Source organism: Phoca vitulina, unplaced genomic scaffold, assembly GCF_004348235.1.
Source record: "Phoca vitulina isolate PV1807 unplaced genomic scaffold, GSC_HSeal_1.0 scaffold10, whole genome shotgun sequence".
Classification (NCBI taxonomy): Eukaryota; Metazoa; Chordata; class Mammalia; order Carnivora; family Phocidae; genus Phoca; species Phoca vitulina.
In genome coordinates, this window is record NW_022589713.1 from 21,863,936 (window position 1) to 21,878,765 (window position 14,830).

Sequence of the window (14,830 nt, forward strand, 5' to 3'; positions counted from 1 at the left end):
CGGTGCAGCTAGACATGAGGGGAATGGCTTCTATTTATGCGCCTTCTGCGTACACGCACTGTGCTGGACATTTACATGCAACCCTGAAATGAAGTGAGGTGAGCTTCCTGCCCTCCGCTTCTTCCCAAACCCCACCTCTGCCTGGAAGTCTTGATGTCCCTCAGCTGGTCACTCCCACCCACGGTCTCATGCTACATCTCTTTGGACGGTACTGAGTGGCTCTTCCTGACCTGGCTGAAGACAGAACTGACCAATGTCCAAATGCAAAACGTCACTCCTCGGAAGACCCCGGCAGACCGTGAGTGTGGGAATCCCAAAGAGAACTCTGCCAGGGTCTTTCACCTGTACCAGGCAAATTACACAAGAATCTCTGACTTAATGTCTTCTAATCCCCCCAAGCTTCACCCTTAAGGATTTTAAGTCAGTAGGGATGCCCACAAATATGATTTTATGGCCCCCACCCCAATTGATTCTGCTGCACAATGAGGCTTTAGAGTCCCTGTTCTTGTCCAGGTGTTTAAAACTGTGCTCTCGGTCATCTCAGGGGACAGCCAGGTGGGGAAGTACCCGGTGATCAGGGGATGGGGCCCCAGACCTCACCTCTGTTGTGGAAGCTTTTTGTTTTAGGGGCATCAAAACCAGGTTTTGTTGGAAGAAAGGGTTCTGTGGCAAGAAGAGGAGGAGGTAAGGGGGAAGGAAGAGGGGTTAAAGGAGAGGGTGGGATTGGGGTGGGGTTGGGGCACATCAGATCATAAGGGGCAAGGAAAACAACATTGATGACTTTGAGAGCATGCTGATGGCTCAGATAAGAATAGCATCAGTTTAGGGCTTTTGTTAATTTCTCTAATAACCCAGGGGATTGACTTTTCTTGAGCAAGTTAAATATTAATTTAGCTGTGCAGCAAATTGATCTTTCTCTTGCAATGGGTTGTGATTTGCAAATATCCCTGAAAGCACCGTTGGTTGGGCAATCCAAGACTGGCTGCCTTTTTCCCCCAAAGCATCTCCTTGGCTACTGTGTTTTTCTCTGTGATGTCAAATGCTCACTTGTTTTCTTGATTAATCACCCAGCTATTTGATATCACTAAATCACTCCTTCAAAGCTACAGATACTCGCCTCTGAGCCAGCAGCTAAGGGGTCCCAGGAACCCAAGGGTGATTTGACCCTTCTTCTAGTGCTCAGAAGCCCTTCTGCTTAGAAGGTTTGGGGCAGCCACCCAATTCACCCCCACCTCTAAAGAGTCTGTCTAAAAGGTTGAAAAACATTTCTAGTCAATGCAATTGTACAACTTCCCCTGATAATCCTATATGTTATAAAGCTATCCTATAGAAAGGACCTGCTAACCATTAACCTACATCCCCTTTGTTGTAGTTTGAGCCTGTTTTCCTCATTCTACCTAGTTGTGGAGAGCGCAGACAAATAGTAGCCATCCTGAGGATGATGATACAGCGTTCTTGTACATGAGAAGACATTAAGTTGCTCCCTTATCCTATCTTTTTCTTTTTAAATATTACTTAACTGCATAAATGAAAGGTTTAGTTATACGCTCCATGACCCAAGCTACCTTTAATTTGATTCTTAAGCTGCAAGATACATTGTCCTCAATTCTTTTTGGAGAAGCAAGTGAACCACTTACGAGTCATTTAAAACATTTTAACAATGGGTAATAGACAAATAATAAAAAGCTCCCTCTCTCTTTTGTTCTTTCAACATGTATTGTGCAGCAGTTCTGTGTTGGTAGCCTGCAAGGTGCTGGGGACCTGGTGATGTATGTGACCCAGCCTCTCCCTTTAAGGATCTCACGGTCTCCCTGGGAAGACAGACATTGAAATGCATTGTGGGACTTTCTGTACAAAATGGCCTCTGGCTAGAGGCTTCCAACAAGCCTTTCCTTGCTTCTCAGGAACATATCCCAGCAAACACAGACAAATATGAAGACTCACACTAATGAAGTAAATGAACACTGACAGACAACCTAATTGCCAGGATGTGGAAGCAACTGACAATACTTATAAGGCGGATGAAGCTGGATGGAGAACAACCTATCAAGCACATGTATGACATATGCCAAGTTCTCCTCTATAAAGAGAACCTGCTTTAAAGAAATAGATAGGAAGATGTGTCGTAATTCCCTCTCTTTCAATACCTGACTCAGATACCCAAGGTCTCTACTAACCAGGGAATGGAGTAAATATTCTTTATTTTGTTGTTTCAGCTTCACACTAAATGAAGAACAGTTTTCCCTGGCCAACTTCCTCCCTTCCCCAAGGTCTTCTTATACCCAGAAATGAGCATGGCAACTGGGCAGACAGATGGGCTGGTGAAAACACAATGTATTCAGGATATGAAGAATGGTCAAAAGGCTGTAGCAGGCGTAGTAATAACTATGGAAGCTGTGCAGCTTTCTGAGCGTTGTTTTTCCCATGACACATCAGAGCACCAGAGAATCAGGATGGTGGTTAGGGAAAGATGCCACCTAGTAGAGCAGACATACATTCGATGAAGCCTGTTGGCAACTGGCAATTAAACACTGGTTGGTTGTAGACCAGTGTAGGTCTAAACAGATGATTCAACCATCAAGCAAGAGAGAGATGGAGGGCCCAAGGCCAATCTACTCATCCTGCCTAGCAAAAAACAGCAAGAACTAATGAGTCTCAAGGAGGAGTAAAGAAGAGTCAAGACGTCTGTGGTCTGTTAGAATACTTCAGAATAAAGAGCAGGAACAGCCCCTCCAAGACCCAGAGAGGAGCATCCCTTTGAAAATGATACTCTGTACAGTCAAGAGACATTTTCAGGAAGCTTCTTGGCATGCTTGAAGACAACTCCTTGTAAAAGGAACAAGCTTACAAGAAAACAGGTTAAGCAGAAAAGACAACGGAATGAGAGAAGGGAAGGGAAAGAGATAGAGAAGCGTTTTCAGGAAACAAAATCACGCAGTGTCAGGATCTACCTTCACATTGGTGTAGCAGTAAAGAGCAGATGTGTTGCTGTTGAGCAATGAATGAATGATGTAGAAAACAGACTGGAGAATTTTTCCAAGAATGAATACAAAATGGACAGAAAAAGGAAAAACATCGAGAGAGAATACAGAGCACATGGAAGACAGAAAATAGAGAACCAACACATAAAATTGTGTCCATACTTGCAAAGGGCTGAGGACTTGAAAGAGTCCCTGGGTGCATTCCTAAAAGAGATACCAGTACAAATGCCATGAAAGTCTTGGCAGGCTATGAAGAAATAAAACTCATCTTAGCTCAATAAAAACCGGATACTATATGGATGTTTTAAAGAAATCTTACATCTATGTATGGACACACATGGACAAATAGATTACCTACAGTAGAATAAAGATTGTTAACTTCATGACACTAAGTTCTAAAAGAAAATGGAACCAGAGCTATAGAGTTTTATGAGGGAAAATTTGTGACACACAAAAAATATATTTCCAGCAGACTGAAAGCAATAAATGGTTTTGGTTACATTTTCAGGTCCCAGAAAACTTGCAACCATTCAGAAAAAATTTACTTGAAAATATATTCAAACGACAGATGAGGTTTGGTGATAAGCAATAAAATCAATTAAAATCGAAGTCTAAATGTTTGCAAACTGCTTATAAATTGAATTGAAATGTCAAAAATAGTCTCAATAAAGAATATACATGTTGATAAAATTCTAATTACAAAAAGCTAAATGTAGTAACTCCAACTATATTAATTAAGAACAAAGAGAAGAGCCATTTAAGGAGGGGTAGCACAGCTATGTGAAATTCCTTGTTCACATGGGTGGGATTCAGAAGAGGTTTGTTTTTTTTTTTTAATGCTCAAATCTTACAAATACTGAAATTGCTTTAAAATAATTAAAGTTGGGGGGTGCCTGGGTGGCTCAGTCATTAAGCGTCTGCCTTCAGCTCAGGTCATGATCCCAGGGTCCTGGGATCGAGCCCTGCATCGGGCTCCCTGCTCCGCAGGAAGCCTGCTTCTCTCTCTCCCACTCCCCCTGCTTGTGTTCCCTCTCTCGCTGTGTCTCTCTCTGTCAAATAAATAAATAAAAATCTTTTAAAAAGAATAAAATAATTAAAGTTGGGGGCACCTGGGTGGCTCAGTCGTTAAGCGTCTGCCTTTGGCTCAGGTCATGATCCCAGGGTCCTGGGATCGAGCCCCACGTTGGGCTCCCTGCTTGGTGGGGAGTCTACTTCTCCGTCTCCCTCTGCCTTGCCGTTCCCCCTGCTGGTTCTCTCTCTCCAGTAAATGAATAAATTCTTTTAAAAAAAATAAAGTTGTTTTCAAAACAATATAAATAGTTAAAAGTTTTCACAAATACACTTTAAAGAAATATATATGCTTTTGAAAATACTGGAAAGGATAAAAACAAAATACACCCCTATGTTTTTTAAATAACGAATTGAAAAATATTAAATAAATACAAGGGAAGTTATTGTTTAAACAATAAGAATTTAGAAGAAAGTACATAATCACTTCCAATAACAAATATGAATGAACTGACTCTTGATTTAAAAGACTCAGGTTGGCAAATAATAATAATAATAATAATACCTAAAACAAAGGGAAAAATTAATAGTAAAAGAATAATTTTCATTTATGGTAATATTATAAGTTAACTCGCAAAACATTTTGCTAAACACAGCTAGAAGAACTCAATAATATGTAAAATAGCTTCTTCTCAATACATTGCCAAGCTCAGAAGTATTCCCAAGGGCCTAGAAACAAAGAAGCACTAAAATCCTGAATGGTAAATGTGGGAGCTTACCCTGCAGTGTGGGTGGGGATTAGTTCCTGTTCTGGGAAATCTAATAGCTTGAATTTTAATGTACATCAGTTGGAAACTAGGCTCTGAATGAATGCAAGGCAGAAAGTTGGAATAGCCATCACTGCAGAAACCTGAGGCCTCAAGTTGCAACACCTCCACTGAAAGAATGGACTGGGAGAGACTTTTCTCCACATTTACTCACAGAAGAGAGGAAGGAAGCTTGCCCCTCAGCCAGGGCAGTTCCCCTCAGAATTCCTATCATAGGCCTTCACTTACCTCAGTTTCAGTTCAAATTTATACTACTTGATCTCAGATCTCCCCAAGCAAGAACTCAATTGAAAAAAATTAGTTGTAAATGGATTGGCAGGAGGAAATGCAAAAAGGACACACTTTCCACAAGATTTCCACAGATAAAGCCCTGCCAGACATGAACTCACAATCCAAAATCACAGAACACAAGAATAAATCTACCATGAGCAAAACTCAGCAGGCAAAACAAACAGGATTAGACCCTTATGAGTATAGAACTCTCAGAGAAAGTCTTTTAAATATCAATATTTAAAAGAATAAGACATTATAAAAAAAAAAAAACCTATACATTCGAGAGAGAACCACATAGAAAAGGAAACTAAAAACTAACTGGATAGGGGCGCCTGGGTGGCTCAGTCGTTAAGCGTCTGCCTTCGGCTCAGGTCATGATCCCAGGGTCCTGGGATCGAGCCCCGCATCGGGCTCCCTGCTCGGCGGGAAGTCTGCTTCTCCCTTTCCCACTCCCCCTGCTTGTGTTCCCTCTCTCGCTGTGTCTCTCTCTGTCAAATAAATAAATAAAATCTTTAAAAAAAATAAAAAATAAAAAAAATAAAAAATAAAAATAAAAACTAACTGGATAGGTTTAAGAGGTTCTGTATACGCGACGGGTTCACTGAACTTCAAGTTAAATCTGAGAAAATTAACTATAATGCAAGGGAGAAAAGTAAAGAGATGTAAAACATTAAAAAGAGGTTGAAAATATGAGTGAAGCATAGGGAAGGCTATCATTTTTCAAATACTTAGGAGAGAATAATAGAAGGAATGGTTGGGGGGTGGGGGATAAGGAATATTAAGAGAAAGCAGATAGATTTCCAGAACTGATGAAAGAAATGAATTATTCAGATTGAGGAAACACAGATTTTGGAAGTCCTGAGCAGAATAAACAAAACATATCCATGACTAGGGATGCCTGGGTGGCTCAGTCATTAAGCGTCTGCCTTCGGCTCAGGTATGATCCCAGGGTCCTGGGATCAAGCCCCACATCGGGCTCCCTGTTTGGCAGGAAGCCTGCTTCTCCCTCTCCCATTCCCTCTGCTTGTGTTCCCTCTCTTGCTGTGTCTCTCTCTGTCAAATAAATAAATAAAATCTTTAAAACACAACAAAAACAAACAAACAACAACAACAACAAAAAAATATCCATGACTAGGCAAACTGTAATGCCCTGCAGGACACCAAAGACAAAAAAACATCTTAAAAGCCATCAGAGCGAAGTGACAAGTTACTTGTCTTCCAAGCAGCAAAATGTTTGGTACAGAAAGAAAAGAACTATCAACTTAAAATGTTATGTAACCTAAAATACCATATCCAGCTAAATATTTTTCAAGACTGAAAGCAAGACTAAGGGAGTTTACCAGCCAGGTGCTATCTTTGAGACCTACTTAAGAAAATAGTTCAGGAATAAGGGAAATGAACTCAGAAAAGCAAAGTAAGATGAATGAAGCAATGAGTAAAGGAACAGATCAATGTAGGTCAATCCTTGGGGTTTATAAAAGCAAGATAATACTGAAATACTGAATAAGAGAAGCATCTAAGTTAGGAGTTTAAGAACTAAAAGTGTTCTAAAACCCAGATACCATTCTGGAAGCAGGCAGAGATATGGGATAGTTTTAGATGTTGTCAAGTCAACCATGCTTTAAAATTGTTAAAGGAAGGGGTGCCTGGGTGGCTCAGTTGGATAAGCATCCAACTCATGATTTTAGCTCAGGACATGATCTCAGGTAGTGAGATTCTCTCTCTCCCATTGCCCTTTCCCCACTCACTCTCTCTCAAAAAAGGAAAAAAGAAAGAAAGAAAAGAGAAAAAAAATGTTAAGGGTAACCACTTCCAGATAAGCACTGGGGTGGGGGGGGATTAATCAATATAACGGAAAGTAGGAGAGGAAAAAAATAAGTAAAGAAAAGCATAGTGTAAATAAAGCAAAAAATAAGATAATGGAAATAAATTCAAAATATACCAGCACTCCCAATAAATGTATCATCAACACAGTAAATATAACTAAATAAAAGAACAGTCTAATTTTAGAGAATCTATTTACTCATTAACTGATTAAAGGACAAAAGCTATATAATCCTCTCAACAGACACAGATAAAACATTTGATAAAGGGCACCTGGGTGGCTCAGTTGGTTAAGCTTCTGTCTTCAGCTCAGGTCATGATGTCGGGGTCCTGGAATCGAGCCCCTGCTCAGCAGAGAGCCTGCTTCTCCCTCTCCCGCTGCCTGCCACTCCCCCTGCTTATGCTCTCTCCCTCTAACAAATAAATAAATAAAATATTTCTAAAAGTTAAAAAAAATTGATAAAAATTCAGAACTTTTCACAATTTAAAAAGTATTTAATAGGGGAAATAGGATCCTTCTTGTCTTGAGACATGGTATCTACCAAAACCCCAGAGCAAATAATGCATTTAATGATGAAACATCAGAAGTATTCCCTTTACAGTTGAAGAAAAAGGAAGGATGCCTGCTCTCCTTGTTGCTATTCAACTTTTTCCTGCAGGTCCTAGCCACCACCCTAAGACATGAAAGGAAATGAAAGCCATAAGGAAGAAAGAGAACCAACAAGATTCTCACAAATAGTAAGACTGTCCATCTAGAAAACCCAAGAGACTGTGCAGACAGACCAGTAGACCAAACATGAGAGATGAGCAAGTTTGCTGGTTACAAAGTCAATATGTAAAAATCTATTGCTTCCCGGGGCACCTGGGTGGCTCAGTCGTTAAGCGTCTGCCTTCGGCTCAGGTCATGATCCCAGGGTCCTGGGATCGAGCCCCGCATCGGGCTCCCTGCTCGGCGGGAAGCCTGCTTCTCCCTCTCCCACTCCCCTTGCTTGTGTTCCCTCTCTTGCTATGTCTCTCTCTCTCTGTGTCAAATAAATAAAATCTTTAAAAAAAAAAAATCTATTGCTTCCCTAAACATCTACAGAAAAATAATAATGTAATTTTTAATGATATGGCATTTTAATAACAACAAAAACTCTAAAGTATCTAGAACAAATTTAAAGAAAGCTTTAAAAAGGCCCCTATGGAAAAAAATAATAGGACTTTATTAGGGGTGCCTGGGAGGCTCAGTCGGTTAAGTATCCAACTCTTGATTTCGGCTCAGGTCATGATCTCAGGGTTGTGAGATGGAGCCCAGTGTCAGGCTCCACGCTCAGTGCAGAGTCTGCTCGAGATTCTCTTTCTTCCTCTGCCCCTCCCTCTGCGCTCTCTCTCTCTCTCAAATAAATAAATAAATAAATAAATAAATAAATAAATAAATAAAATGTTTAAAGACCATGTAAGTAATGGGGGAGATACACTATGTTCATGAGTAAGAAAACTGATGGTAATTCTCTACAACTTTAATTATAAACTTAATGCAAATACAAGAAAAGTATCCATAATATTTTTGAAGAATTTGACTATTTGACCCAAAATTCAAAGGCAAAAGGCAAGAACAACCAAGACTATTTTGAAGACAAACAGAATGGAGGGCATAATTAAAACAATATGGAGTTGACGTAGGGATTTAGGACCAATGTGTATATGGAAAATCCACGTCAAGGAAAGCATTACAAAGTACTAGAGAAAGAATCAACCATTCAATAAATATTGCTGAGACAATTTGAAAAAATAAAATTAGGCTCCTCTCACACCAAACACAATCAATTCCAGTGGTTCAGAAACAAATATGAAAGGCAAAAGTTTCAAAATGTTTTTGAAGAAAATATAGGATAATATTTTAATGATGTGGGGTAGGTGGAGGAGAATTTCATAAACAGGACACAAAAAGCCCAAATCACAAAGGAAAATACAGACACATTTGCATAAAATGAAGAACTTTGGTACGAAAAGACACCATAAACATAGTTAAGTCACACACTGGGAAAATATTTGCCACCCATTTAATTTAAAAAGTATTAACATCCAGATCATATAAAGAACTTCTACGAACCAAAAAGAAATAAACATTTTTAAAAGTGCCCAAGTGCTTGCTTTGGAGGCACACATACTAAAATTGAAATGATCAATTTCAAGGTAAAAAATGTATTATTCTCTATCTAGAGATCGGAGTGGCACCTGCACAAAGATGACACACAAATTCATAAAGTGTTCCTGATTTTTAAACCAGACAGAAAGGACAAATATTGTATGATTCCACTCATATGAGATACCTCAAGTAGGCAAATTCATAAAGACAGCAAGTAGATTAGAGGTTCCCGGGAAGGAGGTATGAGGAGTTACCACTCAATAGGTAGAGTCTCTGGTGGTGATGCATGGGTTTTGGAAATAGATGGCGGTGATGGTTGCATACTATTGTGAACATAATTAATGCCACTGAACTGTACACTTCAAATGGTTATAATACAAATTTCATGTGCTATATATTTAACCATAATTTTAAAAGCACCCAATATTAAAGAGGGGAAAATATCTGAACAGACATTTCAGACAACAGCTGGGGTTAGTAGAAGACAGAGCAATGGAAGCTTTCATACATTGCTAGTGGGAGTATCAGCGGGTTCAAACATTCTGAATAGGAGTATGGCATCACTCAGGGAAGTTGAACATGTGCTTTCTTAAGTACAGTCTATCATAACGCAGATACTAACGATAAAAGGGCTTCAAGGTAAAAAATGCCTTACTCTCTCACATATCAGTCCCAAAGTTTACCATCCTGATCAGTGGGACCACTTTGATCCTCATGGTCATTCAGGTAGCTGGTTCTTCCTAAGTCATTGCGTTGCCAGCACCTAGGACTCTGTTGTTTTCTGCAAAGTTAAAGTTGGGTCACCACCACGTTTGGGTTTGGGGCCGTAGGAAGACAGAAGAGAGCACGGAGGAGGTACACTCATTACCTTAAAGCTCTGATCCCAAAGTAGCAGAATGGGAACTGCTGAGATTCCCTTGGTGAGAACTCGGTCGCATAGCCACCTGCAACTCAAAGGGTGGCGGGAGAGATGTCTGGCTGGACAGCACGTGGGCAGATGGAGAGAACGGACTTGGGTGCACAGCTGGGGATCTCCACTACACCCTAGGACTGAGCAATTTCACAGCGAGGTACATCTCAGCAGCACTTAATGCACATGCGCACTGGGAGATATACACAAGGAAGTTCACAGATGCGCAATTCTTAACAGGAAAAAACCAGGAAATAGCTCAAATGTCCATCGTTGTGAAACAAAAAGTAAATAAATTTGGGTATATTCTTATACAGGAGCAAAAATGAATGAATTACTGTCACACTATTGGGAAGATGCTCCTAAAGCAACATCAATATTCAACTGAGTGGTAGGTATTAATAATTAAATTGTATGTCTATACATGCATATATACATATATATGTACTTCTATTCATTATTTTGTATATACCTGCCATAGTAAAGTTACCTCCTCAAAATGAACTAGATATAATTTTTCACCCAAGAGGCTGGTAAAAACAAATGTTTGTTAATATTAAATGCAGGCAAGGATGTGGGCAGATGGACAGTAAAAGTATAAATTGCAGTTTTATTCTGTAGGGCATTTTGGCAGTATCTAAGAAAACCTAAATTGGGCATCTCTATGAATTTTGCTGTTCTGCTGCTCAGCACTAACCTAGAGAAAAAACCACGGAGGTGCATAAGGAGGACGTGCGCAGAGATGTTCAGTGCAGCAAATTTTAAAATAGCACAACGTTGAGAATAACCTAGGTGCCATTAATTAAGGAAAAGACTAAACCCTGATCCAGCTATACGACTAAAGATTATACAAGTGTAAAAAGAGTGATGTGCAACTATTGGGGCTTAATGTGAGTAGGTCCTCAAGACCCTGTGTCCCGTGAAAAGGCAAGTTGCAGAAGAAACGAGAGAAAACAGTATTAGATTTCCCATAAGGTGTGTGTGTGTGTGCGTGCGTGCGCGCATGCACGCACGTGTGAGCGTGCGCATGCGCGCGTGCACGCGCCAGTGAGTGTATCTCACTTCGTCTGATTGTGTGTGTACATGTTTTGTTTGTGTTGAGTTGTTTCCAAAAAGAATTCGCTGTTTAGAAAAACCTACATGAGGAACTATTGCTTTAAAATAGTAACCTTAGAAATGTTTTTAAACCAGTAAGAGACTTCACCAACTAAAACTAAATGAAGAGATGGTACAAGTTATCCATTCATTAAAAATTATTTATTGAATGCATACAATGTGTCAGAATCTGGGGTACAGCGGTGAATTACAAAGTCCCTTCTTTACAAAATTCAGTCATCTGAAGGATTGAATTTTGCCAAAAGTGAGAGTTAGAAACCACAATACTAACCTTTTCCATGTAGTTCTACAAAGGAAACTCTGGGTTTTACCATTTTTTAAAAAAGTGAGTCAATGGGACGAGTCCAGTAATAGTTCAAAGCCTCGGTTTACCCTTCTGAAAAATGAAGTGAGTATATATTCTGCTCAAAAGTCAGTGGGCACTTGAGTGCACAATCTGATCATTCTCTTCATGAAGTGCTATGTGTAGTTGATCAAGGAGAAGAAATGAAGGCAATTTATCTTGCTATCTTGCTCTTCACAGAGAGTCCAAGGTATGAAATGCTAATCATTATAACAAGAAATACAGTCCAGATCAAAATACTGTTAGATGATCACACAACTAATTGGAGGGAGAACCAAAGGGCACTTATTAATGGTAAAATCCACAAGTGCTTTTTGAGGAGGTCAACATAAAACGTGGGCCTTTTTTAACAGCTACACCATGGACTCGATAATGCAATGAGAAGCATGCTACTTAAATTTGTGTTTGTCACTTTTTGCCTTTTGAAATCTTAGGAAAAAAATAGAACTGAGGATGGTTGGTTTTTCCAATGATTAATTGACAAGCCACAGACCGGCAAGTTTTGGCTCTGATCTCACCCCGTCTAAACGCAGTCCTGGTTCCCCAAATAGCATCGGCACGGGTGCCCTGGCTTGTCTGTCTGCTCCTCTTCCTGCCAGCATCATGGATGGTTTCACGGGCCTTCAAAACACTGGCCTGGAAGCTTCTTCACCACCCGAGGCACCTGGTCCTTATCTCCACCCCGTCCTGAGAGTCGCCGGCACCAGACACAGCCACACCTCCATGATTTCCTCCTCTGGTAATTCCCCTCTTGGCCCAGGACCTGCCAGGCTTGCAGCACCCCCCACACCCACTCCTCACCACCACCCTCCAGCTTCAACCCCAACCCAGCTGCCCCACACCATCAAGAATATCAGGTACTCTTGGCTTTGCTTGTCTCCTCATCCAGCCTAGACCCCGTGGTCAGGCCATTTCGCCGAAGCCAGGTTTACTACCAGAGCCTCTAGAATTGAGCTTCCCAATATGGTTCTCATTAGTCACATGTGGTTACTGAGCACTTGATATGGGGCCAGTCCAACCTGAAATGTACTTTCAGTATAAAATATACTGAAATTTATACCAGCCTTTAAGGATTTAGTATGAAAAAATGTAAAGTATCTCATTGATAGTTTTTCTATTGATTTCATGTTAAGTTCATAATATGACACAATATATTAAACTATTAAAATGAATTTCACCTGTTTTCTTTACCTTTTTAGTGTGTTTGCTAGAAAATATATAGCCTGCATTATATTTCTTCCCCAACCAGCTGCTGATTGGAACTATGGGAAACAGAATCTGGCTCTTTAGGGCCAGGAGTTAGTGAGGATTAGGCGGGTATCAAGACCCCACAGAGGTGGTTGTGGTGCAGGGCATCCCAGAGGGGCTAGGCTACTTGTAGGGAGGTGAGTCAGAGACCCAGTCCTCCAATGCCACAGATATCTCTGCCCCCAGATGAATGCGTGGGGAAGTGCTTGCTGAAGAAGCAGCTGGCCGTGTTGGTAATAACTGGCATTTATGCCATTTCAGCCATCAGTGCTCCCTACATAGACCTGATGCAAGAAAGAGGGGCTTGGGCAGGCGGAGAGCCCCACATCTACAGCTGACTGAGAAGAATGAAAAAGAGAGGTTGGGTCACTCCAGGAGGAGATGTACCATTTCACACAGAAAGAATGATGGAGAGAGAAGGGCTCACTGTATGAATGACTCCACCAATTATCCAGAATGACCTCCAGGACCAAATGGGCAAATGGGAACTTGAATATACTATCAAGGGATTTGAGGTCTCCCTTCCCCTGGAGATCTAGATTAATTTCTCTTATTCCACACCCCAGAATCAGATCCTGAGGCAAAGATTAGAATAAGAGCCCATATGGAGGTACACTGGATGCTCCCCTTTACTGACTGGTGCACTCATCCTCCAGCTGTGAATGCTGGCTGCCAACAGCTCAGCTGAGCCCTTTTCTGGAGCATTGCCTTTGGCCAAATGGGCACTGCCTCAGTTGGGAGGACCTGCCTGCTCTCTCTCACCCTTCAGGGCAATCCACAGGAAATGTCTAACTGAAATGGGGATTCATGGCCAGCTCCCTTGACTCCAATTCTGGGGGGACCAACTCTGTAGTACTATTTGTACTCCAGAGGTCCCCAAGGGATCAGCCTGAAGCCAGTCTCCAACTGAGACCACAGCTTTGCTCAGCCCCTTCCTCTGCCCTATCCTACAGACCTCTCTCCTCTTCCCGCTAAGTCAGTTGAGTAATACCCTCTTTTAGGCTCTGCTCCCAAGGACCTTACTAAGGCAGGACAAGAAGGAAACATGGATCAGTGAGGGGGGAAGCCAGACAACAAAGGTGAGGCAGCCAATCACAGTGTACTATCAAGCAGTCACTACCATGGGTGACTAGAGATTAATCCTGTAGGGAAACACTGTAAGCCAGTGTAGAACACACACTTAAGAGCTATCTCCCCCAAAGGAAGCAAGGAAGCTGGGGTGTTTATATGCCAATTCTCCCCCGACATTGGCTCAGACCGCCGGGGTGGGGAGCATCAACTCTACAGCACTTCCAGCTCCAGGACCCCAGAGAAAGCCCTTGGGCCCAAAGCTGGCAGTTGGGAGTCAAGCCACTGATGGAAGTGCTAGAGCTGAGGAAGCATGGGCGGGACGTACAAGCTTTCAAGGCTGACACGTCCACTTCTGTTTCATGAGTTCAATGCATGGACGTCCACAACATCTCTATGAAGCACCAAACTGGCCCACAGAGACTTGGCCCTCCCTCTGTTCACACACACACACGTTCCCTCACTCACCATTCTCACACAGCATTTGTGTGTGAGGGAGACTTCCCAAGGGTTCAGCAATGATGAAGGAGGCGATTACTTTGCAGAAATAGGAACGGCCTTGGAGATAACATTCTATGTTCTTGTTCCAAGCTACCCATGTGGACAAGAGCACATCAAGGATTCAGTAGGGCACAAGGGTCTCTCAGTTTACAGGATTCACTCTCCTTAGAAGGTGTTTATGGATTAATAAAGCAATTTTCCTCTCTGTTACATTAGTATCATGGTATGTCATTATACTGCCTTGAGTTAAGAATTCAGTTTTAAGTTAGTATGCTAAATTGGAGCGTAAATTCTTTGTGTCGTTTCTTAGCTTCATGACTTAGCACAAGGGAAGGAGCCAGAATGCAGATGCCAGCAGCACCCAGAGCCTGTGGAAGAAGGGGAGGAAGTTGACATCAGCCTGTTGCAGGAGGTCATTGAGGACGTGACTGCTGGTTGAGGCAAACCCGGGCAACAAAGGCCCGTCATCCCCTCCCCTGTCCTTAGAATACAAGTCTGCCCACTATTCCCACAGTGGGAGCTGTTTTCAAGGATTGTTGAGACTGTGTGGATGGCACGTGTGACTGAACCCCATTAAGTCCTCTACAAAGTTTTCAGATT

At 41.6% G+C, this 14,830-nt stretch overlaps 1 long non-coding RNA gene across 1 annotated transcript; it reads left to right on the forward strand.

Annotated features, from left to right (window-relative positions):
- Window positions 1-33: 33 nt before the first annotated feature.
- LOC116635288 lies at window positions 34-3,495 on the forward strand. The gene is made up of 3 exons (XR_004300129.1): window positions 34-298; window positions 545-684; window positions 1,726-3,495. It is a non-coding gene; the product is annotated as an uncharacterized LOC116635288 (long non-coding RNA).
- The last annotated feature ends 11,335 nt before the right edge of the window (window positions 3,496-14,830 follow it).